Raw genomic sequence first — 12,994 nt, forward strand, 5'->3', positions numbered from 1 at the left:
AGCTGATGCCGATAAGGCGTGACTAAGCAAATTCCCTGCTTTAGGGGTATATATACGGCTACGCTTTGTTATTAAACTTGCCTTACAACCATCAGTTGCTTGTGCCCTTCTGATCCCATACTTTGGTGCGTTCAGTTCCCTACCCCCTCTCGTCGATTGTTGCTGCACTTTGAGGACCCGCCGCGGCTGGCGGCAATGTTACACCTTACAGATCACTCCTCTGACTCCACCCCCCCCATCATCGATGGTCTGTTTCCTCTTCTAGAACAAGCCTCGAGAAAGTGGTCTACACGGGGTTTCTCCGCTCTCTCCATCTCAGGCTGGTAAGACACATTTTCATGTATAATGTTTGATTTAGACAAATAACACATTTAACCCACATGTAGATTATGAAGCAAAGCAAAACAAATACCCGCCATGCAGCCTGAGACCAGAGCACCGTCCATTCCTTTGAGGCTCTCTTGGTGGCCCTGTCTCATCTCTCCCTCGGCCTTTCTCGGCAGCACCCCAGCCAGGCTTCTGTCCCCATCCATCCCTTCCACTCTTCCATGACAGTCACCAGTGCTGTCTGCCCTGTGGAGGACAAGACGATTCTCCATCTCTCAGCTGCATCTCACACCGGGGACCACTCCCTCTTTCTCGAGCCCCTGGCTTCTAGGACACCGCGTTCTCCAAGTTTTCCTGCTGCCTCTTTGGGTCTTCTTTCTCAGGCATTCTTGATGGCCCCTGAAGTTTTATCCCTACTGACCTACTGAATTTTGGCCTCTACATGATGGAATTCTGCGGGACTTGGCTTTCAGGTCTCTCCGTACCTATGTATTCCCGCCTTCGGTCTCAATACTGCCTTCATGCTGATGATCCTTAGTTTATTTCCCAAGTCCTGACTCATTCCCCGAATGCCCGACTTGAATATGCCGTCACCAGCACCTCCCCTCGCACGCCACGCATTCTTAAATTTATAGTGCAAAACACAACTCCGGATTTCCACTCCCCAAACCTGCTTCCCCTCCAGCGATCTCTGTAAGCGGCAGCTCTGTTTTTCCAGTTGCTCAGGCCAAGTGCCTTTGAGTCCCCTGATCTCTCTCTCTCTCTCTCTCTCTCACCCAAATCTAGTTTTCAGTAGATGACTCTTCCCCGACCTCATCCGATCCATCCAGGACCACCCCCCCTAACTAAGCTACCACGATTGCTTGACTTTTGCATTTGACTCCTAACCGGTTTCCTGCATTTCTTGCCCATCTGCAACCTAGTCTCTACACAGCAGCCCAAATGATCATTCATTCATTCAATATTGACTAAATATCTTCCATGTGTCAGGCTTTATTTTAAATGTCGGCATGTAGCATAAACACGACACAAACAGTCACAAATCCCTGTTACATCTTTGCCCACAATCCCCCAATGGTTCCGTCCTGCTCAGAATGAAATCCAGACCCCTTACTTGGCCTCCAAGGCTCTATATACCTGGGCCTACAGCTCTTGCCTCACTCTCTCTTCATCCTGCTTACTGGGTCCCAGCCCCCAATCTCCTTGTTCTTCCTGGAACATGCCGGGCACATTCTCATCTCACATGCTGTTCCCTCAACCGAGGGGATCTCTCCCAGCTCCGTGAGCTTGCCCCCTCAGTTAATGAAATAACAAACCTTCAGGAAGGGTTTCCTTGACCCTCTGTTTACACTGTGCCATCTACGTCCCCTCTTTCCTCACACCCCTTAGGACCACCCGCTTGGTTATGTATTTTCTTTTTAGTTTTTGAATTTTATTTTATCTCACTTTTTCATACAGCAGGTTCTTATTAGTTATCTGTTTTATACATATTAGTGTATATATGTCACTCCCAATCTCCCAATTCATCACACGACCACCATCCCGACCCCCGCTTTCTCCCCTTGGTGTCCATATGTTTATTCTCTACATCTGTGTCTCTATTTCTGCCTTGCAAACAGGTTCATCTATACGATTTTTCTAGATTCCACCTATATGCATTAATATATGATATTTATTTTTCTCTTCCTGACTTACTTCACTCTGTATGACAGTCTCTAGGTCCATCCACGTCTCTACAAATGACCCAATTTCGTTCCTTTTTATGGCTGAGTAATATTCCATTGTATATATGTACCACATCTTCTTTATCCATTTGCCCGTCAATGGGCATTGAGGTTGCTTCCATGACCTGGCTATTGTAAATAGTACTGTAATGAACATTGGGGTGCATGTGTCTTTTTGAATTATGGTTTTCTCTGGGTATATGCCCAGTAGTGGGATTGCTGGGTCATATGGTCATTCTATTTTTAGTTTTTTAAGGAACCTCCATACTGTCCTCCATAGTGGCTGTATCCATTTACATTCCCACCAACAGTGCAAGAGGGTTCCCTTTTCTCCACACCCTCTCCAGCATTTGTTGTTTGTAGATTTTCTGATATGATGCCCATTCTAACCAGTGTCAGGTGATACCTCATTGTAGTTTTCATTTGCATTTCTCTAATGATTAGTGTTGTTAAGCAGCTTTTCATGTGCCTCTTGACTGTCTGTGTGTCTTCTTTGGAGAAATGTCTATTTAGAGCTTCTTCCCATTTTTTGATTGGGTTGTTGGATTTTTTAATATTGAGCTACATGAGCTGTTTATATATTTTGAAGATTAATCCTTTGTCCGTTAATTTGTTTGCAAATATTTTCTCCCATTCTGAGGGTTGTCTTTTCTTCTTGTTTATAGTTTCGTTTGCTGTACAAAAGCTTTTAAGTTTCGTTAGGTCCCATTTATTTATTTTTGTTTTTATTTCCATTACTCTAGGAGGTGGGTCAAAAAAGATCTTGCTGTGATTTATGTCAGAGTGTTCTTCCTATGTTTTCCTCTAAGAGTTTTGTAGTGTCCAGTCTTACATTTAGGTCTTTAATCCATTTGGAGTTTATTTTTGTGTATGGTGTTAGGGAGTGTTCTAATTTCATTCTTTTACATGTAGCTGTCCAGTTTTCCCAGCACCACTTATTGAAGAGACTGTCTTCTCTCCATTGTACATCCTTGCCTCCTTTGTCATAGACTGTTGACCATAGGTGCATGGGTATATCTTTGGGCTTTCTATCCGGTTCCATTGATCTGTATTTCTGTTTTTGTGCCAGTACCATGATGTCTTGATTACTGTAGCTTTGTAGTATAGTTTGAACTCGGAGCCTGATTCCTCTAGCTCCCTTTTTTCCCCTCAAGATTGCTTTGGCTATTCAGGGTCTTTTGTGTCTCTATACAAATTTTAAGATTTTTTGCTCTAGTTCTGTAAAAAATGCCATTGGTAATTTGATAGGGATTGCATTGAATCTGTAGACTGCCTTGGATAATATAGTCATTTTCACAGTATTGATTTTTCCAATCCAAGAACATTGTGTATATCTCTCCATCTGTTTGTGTCATCTTTGATTTCTTTCATCAGTGTCTTATAGTTTTCTGAGTACAGGTCTTTTATCTCCCTAGGTAGGTTTATTCCTAGGCATTTTATTCTTTTTGTTGCAGTGGTAAATGGGAGTGTTTCCTTCATTTCTCTTTCGAATCTTTCATTGTTAGTGTATAGGAATGCAGGAGATTTCTATGTGTTAATTTTGTATCCTGCAACTTTACCAAATTCATTGATTAGCTCTAGTAGTTTTCTGGTGGCATCTTTAGGATTCTCTATGTATAATATCATGTCATCTGCAAAGAGTGACAGTTTTACTTCTTCTTTTCAAATTTGTATTCCTTTTATTTCTTTTTCTTCTCTGACTGCTGTGTCTAGGACTTCCAAAACTATGTTGAATAATAGTGGTGAGAGTGGACATCCTTGCCTTGTTCCTGATCTCAGAGGGATTGCTTTCAGTTTTTCACCATTGAGAATAATGTTTGCTGTGGGTTTGTCATATACGGCCTTTATTACGTTGAGGTAGGTTCCCTCTATGCCCACTTTCTGGAGAGTTTTTATCATAAATTGGCATTGAATTTTGTCAAAAGATTTTTCTGCATCTATTGAGATGATCATATGGTTTTTATTCTTCAATTTGTTAATATGATGTATCACATTGATTGATTTGCATATATTGAAGAATCCTTGCATCCTGGGATAAATCCCACTTGATCATGGTGTATGATCCTTTTAATGTGCTGTTGGATTCTGTTTGTTAGTATTTTGTTGAGGATTTTTGCATTTATATTCATCAGTGATATTGGTCTGTAATTTTCTTTTTTGTAGTATCTTCGTCTGGTTTTGGTATCAGGGTGATGGTGGCCTCATAGAATGAATTTGGGAGTGTTCCTTCTGCTGCAAATTTTTGGAAGAGTTTGCGAAAGATGGGTGTTAGCTCTTCTCTAAGTGTTTGATAGAATTCACCTGTGAAGCCATCTGGTCCTGGACTTTTGTTTGTTGGGAGATTTTTAATCACAGTTTCAATTTCATTACTTGTGATTGGTCTGTTCATATTTTCTATTTCTTCCTGGTTCAGTCTTGGAAGTTTATACCTTTCTAACAATTTGTCCATTTCTTCCAGGTTGTCCATTTTATTGGCATAGAGTTGCTTGTAGTAGTGTCTTAGGATGCTTTGTATTTCTGCGGTGTCCACTGTAACTTCTCCTTTTTCATTTCTAATTTTTTTGACTTGAGTCCCCTCCCTCTTTTTCTTGATGAGTCTGGCTAAGGGTTTATCAATTTTGTTTATCTTCTCCAAGAACCAGCTTTTAGTTTTATTGATCTTTGCTATTGTTTTCTTTGTTTCTATTTCATTTATTTCTGCTCTGATCTTTATGATTTCTTTCTTTCTACTAACTTCGGGTTTTGTTTGTTCTTCTTTCTCTAGTTCCCTTTGGTGTAAGGTTAGATTGTTTATTTGAGATTTTTCTTGAGGTAGGCTTGTATAGCTATAAACTTCCCTCTTAGAACTGCTTTTGCTGCATCCCATAGGTTTTGGATCATTGTGTTTTCGTTGTCATTTGTCTCTAGGTATTTTCTGAAATCCTCTTTAGTTTCTTCAGTGATCTCTTGGTTATTTAGTAACATATTGTTTAGCCTCCATGTGTTTGTGTTTTTTATGTTTTTTCCCTGTAATTTACTTCTAATCTCATAGCATTGTGGTCGGAAAAGATGCTTGATATGATTTCAGTTTTCTTAAATTTACTGAGGCTTGATTTGTGACCTAAGATGTGATCTGTCCTGGAGAATGTTCCATGTGCACTTAAGAAGAAAGTGTAATCTGCTGTTTTTGGATGGAATTTCCTATAAATATCAATTAAGTCTATCTGTCTATTATGTCATTTAAATCTTGTGTTTCTTTTTTCTTTGTTTTTTAAACATCTTTATTGGAGTATAATTGCTTAACAATGGTGTGTTAATTTCTGCTTTATAACAAAGTGAATCAGCTGTACACATACATATATCTCTATATCTCCTCTCTTTGTTTCTCCCTCCCACCCTCCCTATCCCACTCCTCTAGGTGGTCACAAAGCACAGAGCTGATCTCCCTGTGCTATGTGGCTGCTTCCTACTAGCTATCTATTTCACATTTGGTAGTATATATAAGTCCATGCCATTCTCTCACTTCGTCCCAGCTTCCCCTTCCCCTTCCCTGTGTCCTCAAGTCCATTCTCTACGTCTGCGTCTTTATTCCTGCCCTGCCCCTAGGTTCTTCAGAACCATTTTTTTAAAGATTCCATATATATGTGTTAGTATATAGTATTTGTTTTTCTCTTTCTGGCTTACTTCACTCTGTATGACAGACTCTAGGTCCATCCACCTCACTACAAATAACTCAATTTCATTCATTTTTTTTGGCTGAGTAATATTCCATTGTATATATGTACCACATCTTCTTTGTCTATTCATCTGTTAATTTTCTCTCTGGATAATCTGTCCATTGGTGTAAGTGAGGTGTTAAAGTCCCCCACTATTATTGTGTTACTGTTGATTTCCTCTTTTATAGCTGTTAGCAGTTGCCTTATGTATTGAGGTACTCCTATGTTGGGTGCATAAATATTTATAATTGTTATATCTTCTTCCTGGATTGATCCCTTGATCATTATGTAGTGTCCTTCCTTGTCTCCTGTAACATTCTTTATTTTAAAGTCTATTTTGTCTGAGAATTGCTACTCCAGCTTTCTTTTGATTTCCATTTGCATGGAATGTCTTTTTCAATCCCCTCACTTTCAGTCTGTATGTGTCCCTAGGTCTGAAGTGGGTCTCTTGTAGACAGCATATATATGGGCCTTGTTTTTGTATCCATTCAGCGAGCCTGTGTCTCTTGGTAGGAGCAATTAATCCATTCACATTTAAGATAATTATCAATATGTATGTTCCCATTACCATTTTCTTAATTGTTTTGGGTTTGTTTTTGTAGGTCCTTTTCTTCTCTTGTGTTTCCCACTTAAAGAAGTTCCTTTAGCATTTGTTGAGCTGGTTTGGTGGTGCTGAATTCTCTTAGCTTTTGCTTGTCTGTAAAGCTTTTGATTTCTCCATCGAATCTGAATGAGGTCCGTGCTGGGTAGAGTAATCTTGCTTGTTGGTTCTTCCCTTTCATCACTTTAAGTATATCATGCCACTCCCTTCTGGCTTGTAGAGTTTCAGCTGAGAAAGCAGCTGTTAACCTTATGGGAGTTCCCTTGTATGTTGTTTTTCCCTTGTTGCTTTTAATACTTTGTTTTTAATTTTTATCAGTTTGATTACTATATGTCTTGGCATGTTTCTCCTTGGGTTTATCCTGCCTGGGACTCTGTGCTTCCTGGACTTGGGTGGCTATTTCCTTTCCCATGTTAGGGAAGTTTTTGACTATAATCTCTTCAAATATTTTCTCTGGTACCTCTTCTCTCTCTACTCCTTCTGAGACCCCTGTAATGTGAATGTTGGTGTGTTTAATTTTGTCCCAGAGGTCTATTAGGCTGTCTTCATTTCTTTTCATTCTTTTTTCTTTATTCTGTTCTGTGACAGTGAATTCCACCATTCGGTCTTCCAGGTCACTTATCCATTCTTCTACCTCAGTTATTCTGCTAGTGATTCCTTCTAGTGTATTTTTCATTTCAGTTATTGTATTGTTCATCACTTGTTGTTTGTTCTTTAATTCTACATGTTTGTTCTTTAATTCTTTGAGGTCTTTGTTAAATATTTCTTGCATCTTCTCGATCTTTGCCTCCATTCTTTTTCCGAGGTCCTGGATCATCTTCACTATCATTATTCTGAACTCTTTTCCTGGAATGTTGCCTATTGCCACTTCATTTAGTTGTTTTTCTGGGGTTTTATCTTGTTCCTTCATCTGGTACATATCTTGTTCCTTCATCTGCCTTTTCCTTTTTGTCTATCTTTCTGTGAATGTGGTTATTGTTCCACAGGCTGCAGGATTGTGGTTCTTCTTGCTTCTGCTGTCTGCCTTCTGGTGAATGAGGTTATCTAAGAGGCTTGTGGAAGTTTCCTGATGGGAGAGACTGGTAGTGGGTAGAACTGGCTGTTGCTCTGGTGGGCAGAGCTCAGTAAACTTTAATCCACTTGTCTGCTGATGGGTGGGGCTGAGTTCCCTCCCTGTTGGTTGTTTGGCCTGAGGCGACCAAGCACCGAAGGCTTACAGATTCTTTGTTGGGGCTAATGGCAGACTCCAGGAGGGCTCATGCCAAGGAGTACTTCCCAGAACTTCTGCTGCCAGTGTCCTTGTCCCCGCAGTGAGGACACCCTCCAACACTAGCCGGTAGGTCTGGTTCAGTCTCCTATGCATTCACTGCTCCTTCCCCCTGGGTCCTGATGCACACAGTACTTGTGTGTGCCCTCTTAGAGTGGAGTCTCTATTTCCCCAGTCCTGTCAAAGTCCTGCAATCAAATCCCACTAGCTTTCAAAGTCTGATTCTCTGGGAATTCCACCTCCCCTTGCTGGACCCCCAGGTTGGGAAGCTTGACGTTGGGCTCAGAAACTTCACTCCAGTGGGTGGACTTCTGTGGTATTATTTTTCTCCAGTTTGTGAGTCACCCACCCAGCGGTTATGTGATTTGATTTTATTGTGATTGCACCCCCCCCCCCGAAACCATGCACCTCAGATTTGGATTTGAACCTACATACCAGGACTTGAACCTGGCCAAAATCCTGATTGGGACTAGAACTGACACGGCTGGGACTCAAACCCAGCCAAAACCTGTAGTCTTCCAACTGACATCACACACCTGGTTTCATGACTTAATGAAGCTCAGGTTCTTGATGTCTCATTGCAGAAAGAATTCAGTGAGAGACAAAGTGATAGGTAAGAAGTGGATTTATTTAGAGAGAAACACACTCCACAGACAGAGTGTGGGCCATCTCAGAAAGTGAGAAAGACACCAGGGTATGGGGTTGTCAGTTTTAATAGGAGTGGGTAATTTCATAGGCTAATGAAGGGGAGGAGTATTCCAGCTATTTTAGGAAGGGGTGGGGATTTCCAGAAATTGGGCCGCTGCCCACTTTTGATCCTTACGGTCAGTCTTGGAACTGTCATGGTGCCTGTGGGTGTGTCAGTTAGCTTGCTGATATGAGCTTGCTGATTCTGAGGCTCAAGGTGTAGTGGTAAAAGTTGACTCATACACCATCTTGGATCCATTTGGTTCTAATCAGTTTATGTCATGTCCTCTGGCTATGTCATTCTTTCAAAAGTTGTGCCCTGCCTCCTTCCCTCCTGTTTCACTACCGTCTCATTTCAGCTTCTCCTTTGTCTTTGCATGTGGGCTATCTTTTTCGCTGAGTTCCAGTGTCTTCCTGTCAATGATTGTTCAGCAGTTAGTTGTGATTCTGGTGCTCTCACAAGAGGGAGTGAGCACATGTCCTGCTACTCGGCCATCTTGAACCAATCTGTTGTTATGTATTTTCTTTCTTATGTGTCTATTGTCTGTCTCCCCTTCTAACTTGTAAACTCATTCAGTCAGGGACCTGTCTCTTTGCCCAGTGCCTGGAACAGTGCTTGGAATATAATGGACATCCTTTACAGGATAAAAATCCCTTTAGAATCTGCTGGATTCAAGTTTGGATGGTATTTTTAGGCTTCTGGATCCTCTGAGAATACTTTTTCTTTTCCATAATTATTTCCCCCACTCCTCAAGGTGGGCATTTTGTTGGTACTGGGTCTCTGTGTTGTTTATCCTGGCCAGTGTTCTCTGACAGTTGGAGCTCGAGCTTGTCTTTGCTTCCTCCTCAACATCCAGCAGGCAGCCACTGGTCACTCAGTTATTGTTGAATTGGCCCCTCCTATGTTTTTGTTTTGTTTTGTTTTTTAGCATCTTTACTGGAGTATAATTGCTTTACATTGTTGTGTTAGTTTCTGCTGTATAACAAAGTGAATCAGCTCTACATATACATATATCCCCATATCCCCTCCTGTGTTGTTACTGTTGTTGCCAGGACTCAATAAAACTGCTCTCTGCCCTCTGGTCTCTGCCTCCTCTGGGCCACTTGACTTTGTCATCTTCAATGTGAGCCTGTCATTCCTGTGTTCAAAACCCTGGGAGCCGCCAAAGTCTATGCAATAAAGAACCAGCTCCCCAGGCTGGCCTCATAGGTCTGTGGGTTGTGGCCCGCCCTGTGCCCAGTGTACCATTTGACTTCAGCGACAGCCAAGTGGATCTTTTTTCCATTTCTCTAAACATGCTCTGTGCTTTCCTATAATTATGTACTTTTTTCCTTCTGCTTTTTCTACTCTTAGATTCCCCACTCCTCTATAAATCTACCCATTTTTAAGATCTAGCCTAAACCTCACCTTGTAACAGAAGCCATCACTCAGTCTCCCAATAGATATGACTCTCCCACACTGAGCTACCCTGTGACGGGTATCATTGTATGCTCGTGACTAACTCTCCTGCCTGTCAGTCTCTCTACCAAATGACGACTCCCCAAGGTTAAGACTGTGTCACATTTATCTTAGTATCCTGAAGACACTTGTCCCAGTATCCGCCACTGCAGGTACTTCTCTGAACGTTAAATGAATTAGTTGAGAAGGTCTGTATTTTATTCCTTCTAGAACAGCATCATACGTCATGTGTGCATCCAGGGAATGCGTATCATAATGGTGGGTAGAACAAGGAAGAGGTGAACTCTACAGGACAGGAATTTCTATCTGCTTTGTTCATTGATTCTCCTAAGTGCCAAGAACAGTGCTTGGTAACAGAACACAATAACTATTTAAAGACTGAATGACGTTTACAGCTGGATGGCATCTTCAATTTCCAATATCCTTGTTTATGAATGAGCAAACCTGTGGGCTGGAGAGGCTTTCCCGAGATCACACAGTTGGACAGGGAACTTGTTTTCTTCCATGAACAGTGTCAGAGCTGAAGTAAGAATGCCTGTTATCCTTTTCCAACACTGGTGATGCTCACCAGTGTTGCTTCCTTATAATACTGTCTGAGGGACTTCCTTCTCCAGAAGAAGCCTAACTTTTTAGATCATTTGAAAGAAGCAACAAAGTGAAACAGCAGAATTTCAAAGGACTTGGAGACTGCAAAAGGAGACAACATGTATTTGTTCCCACACTGGTTCTCTTTCTGCTTGTGTGGTCCATTCATTTTGCAAATGCAGATACCTGAGCAGATGTGGACCCTTGACTTTGTTGGGCTGTGCTTGGGACTCTTGCTTAAACCTGGTGTCTACTTGTCAGTGTGTCTCAGAATCTCTGCAGTGGTAGAAATAATTGGCAGTGAAGTTATCCAGTCACGGTTTCAATGGGGGCCTTATTGGCAGTGCTACTCCCCATCTTGACGAAACTTCCAATGGCAACCTAGCACAGTTTCTGATGGGATATCTCCCACAGGAACTTGGCGAACACTCACCATCCTTTTGTTGCAAGCAAGTAAAATTTATCTTTCTTAGAAACATACATTCGAATCATGATGTGACATCCCAGAGAAAAAGAGTTGAAAGTCACAAATTGTTATTTTCATCCTTTTCCCAGGATAGAGGAAAAATATCACCATATGCATACTGTCACACAGAGTGAAGTAAGTCAGAAAGAGAAAAACAAATATTGTATATTAACGCATATATGTGGAAGCTAGAAAAATGGTATAGATGAACTCATTTGCAAAACAGAAATAGAGACACAGATGTAGAGAACAGACGTGTGGATACCAAGAGGGGATGGTGGGATGGATTGGGAGATTGGGATCGACACATACACACTACTATGTATAAAATAAGGAATTAAGAGAACAGACTGTATAGCACAGGGAACTCTACTGAATGCTCGGTGGTGACCTAAATGGGAAGGAAATCCAAGGAAGAGGGGATGTATGTATACGTGTGGCTGATTCACTTTGCTGTACAGCAGAAACTAGCACAACGTTGTAAATTTAAAAAAAATTAAAAATTAAAAAAATTTTTAAAGAGGAGGCTTCAGGCTTCTAATGAGAAATTTGACCAAGTGACTGCTGGATCACAAACAAAAATAAAAATTCATTTACATGTATGTATACACCCATTTATATATGTGAATATATATAAATATATATGACAGAAATATATGTATATATATTTTAAATCCTTCTTAACTGTTTTCCAGTAATTTTCAATTACTCATTCACTCCAGAGACATTTCTTAAGCTTCTGTTATATGAGTATTGATGTTATGTGTATAGTGTAATATATACATACTATTATATGAGTATTATAAAAGTGTTTTTGTTGTGTGTGAGATTTTTCCATCCAGACAAATCTGCTTACAGTTTAAGGTGAAAATGTGCAAAAGACAAAGCAGAATTAAATCCCTGCCATGGAGAAACATCTAGTTGTAGAAGGCAAACTGAAAAAGTTGTGTCCTTTAAGAGTGATTCTTTTATTTTTCACACTATTAATGGAGCATCTATTATATACCAGACAGTGGACTGGGAACTGGATTATAATGGTGAATAGATACACAGTCACATTCTTAGAGTGGGGTCCTCAAATTTACAGTATTGCTTCCTGGTCATTAAACGGACATCACCCTTGTCAGGGACTTAGAACTTACTTACTGTGATATTCTTTGATTAAGCTTAATTTTACCAAAATTGAATGCTCCTGTCATTGATCTCAGGCACCTTAGGGCCAAGACACCGAGTCTGTTACCTGAGAGCTCACAGTTGTAGGAACACGCTCCCCTCCTGACTTGAAGCTTTGCCGCAAATTTTCCTTTTCCCGCGGATCCAGAGAATCTTCTGGAACAAGAAGCACTTTTTTTTTTTTTTTCTTATCAGATTCACCACCTGCTCAGGATCCACAGGCTCCCAGGACCAGGTGAAGTGAATGGCCTGGCTTGGTGCACAAGTGGTGTCAGATATTCACAGACTGCACCGAATGCCAGGCCCCAGCCTGCTTGCCTACCTTATGCTGTGAAATAGTGATATCGAAGCTCTTCGGGTGGGGTGGGATGCTGGTGGGGAGGGGAGAGGAAGCAAGGTGACCAAAGGCCAGATGCTTCTCTCTAGAGGTCTGCGTCTTGCTCTTGCTTTAATGGTGTAGATGACGCTAACCTGGCATAGTTTTTAGTTTCTTGGAGAAAGCATTGAATGAAGCATTTCAGCTGGATAGAGAAAGTTCAGGGTTTACGGCAAGAGAAATAAAACAAATCTAAACCTACATTGTATGGGAGTGGGAGTGATTGGGGAGGGTAGGAATTGGGTGGGAGAAGTGTCAAGCTCACCCATAGTTCTGTGGTTCTGACCTCTTCCCTTTTCCAGGGTTCATTTGTCCCTACTGAATAGTGTAATTGATGCGCTATTTTCACAGAAACATTAAGCTTTGGGACAGGATTTTTTTCTTAATTTTTCGAACTCTTGCCTTTGAAATTTCATTTTAGAGGCAAAAGAGTGAATGGCTTTGTTTTTACATTTAGCATATCTTGGGATGAATTTGCAAATTGCTTTTGAGAGATCCAGATATTTTATTTTTCAAATCTTTTTTTTTTTTTCAAAGTGCTATTAGCACGTGGAACTCATGACTTCAGGCATTTTTCAGGCAACGAGCTCAGTGAGATTTGAAAAATAGCTAAGCCATTTATAGATTCATGGAA

The 12,994-nt window shown here is 40.9% G+C and overlaps 1 protein-coding gene across 6 annotated transcripts in view; it reads left to right on the forward strand.

Moving 5' to 3' along the window:
- Nucleotides 1-12,994, forward strand: part of HECW1 (HECT, C2 and WW domain containing E3 ubiquitin protein ligase 1) — a 463,589-nt gene that overhangs the window by 6,995 nt on the left and 443,600 nt on the right. The window contains exon 1 of one of the 6 annotated variants that reach the window (XM_067042891.1): nucleotides 266-323. The exons of the other annotated variants lie outside the window; for them this stretch is intronic. The gene's annotated coding sequence lies outside the window, so the exon portion shown is untranslated. Of the gene's footprint in view, nucleotides 1-265; nucleotides 324-12,994 lie in introns of those variants that run through there. 6 annotated transcript variants of the gene reach the window in all.

The sequence above is a fragment of the Kogia breviceps genome, chromosome 9 (assembly GCF_026419965.1).
Source record: "Kogia breviceps isolate mKogBre1 chromosome 9, mKogBre1 haplotype 1, whole genome shotgun sequence".
Classification (NCBI taxonomy): domain Eukaryota; kingdom Metazoa; phylum Chordata; class Mammalia; order Artiodactyla; family Physeteridae; genus Kogia; species Kogia breviceps.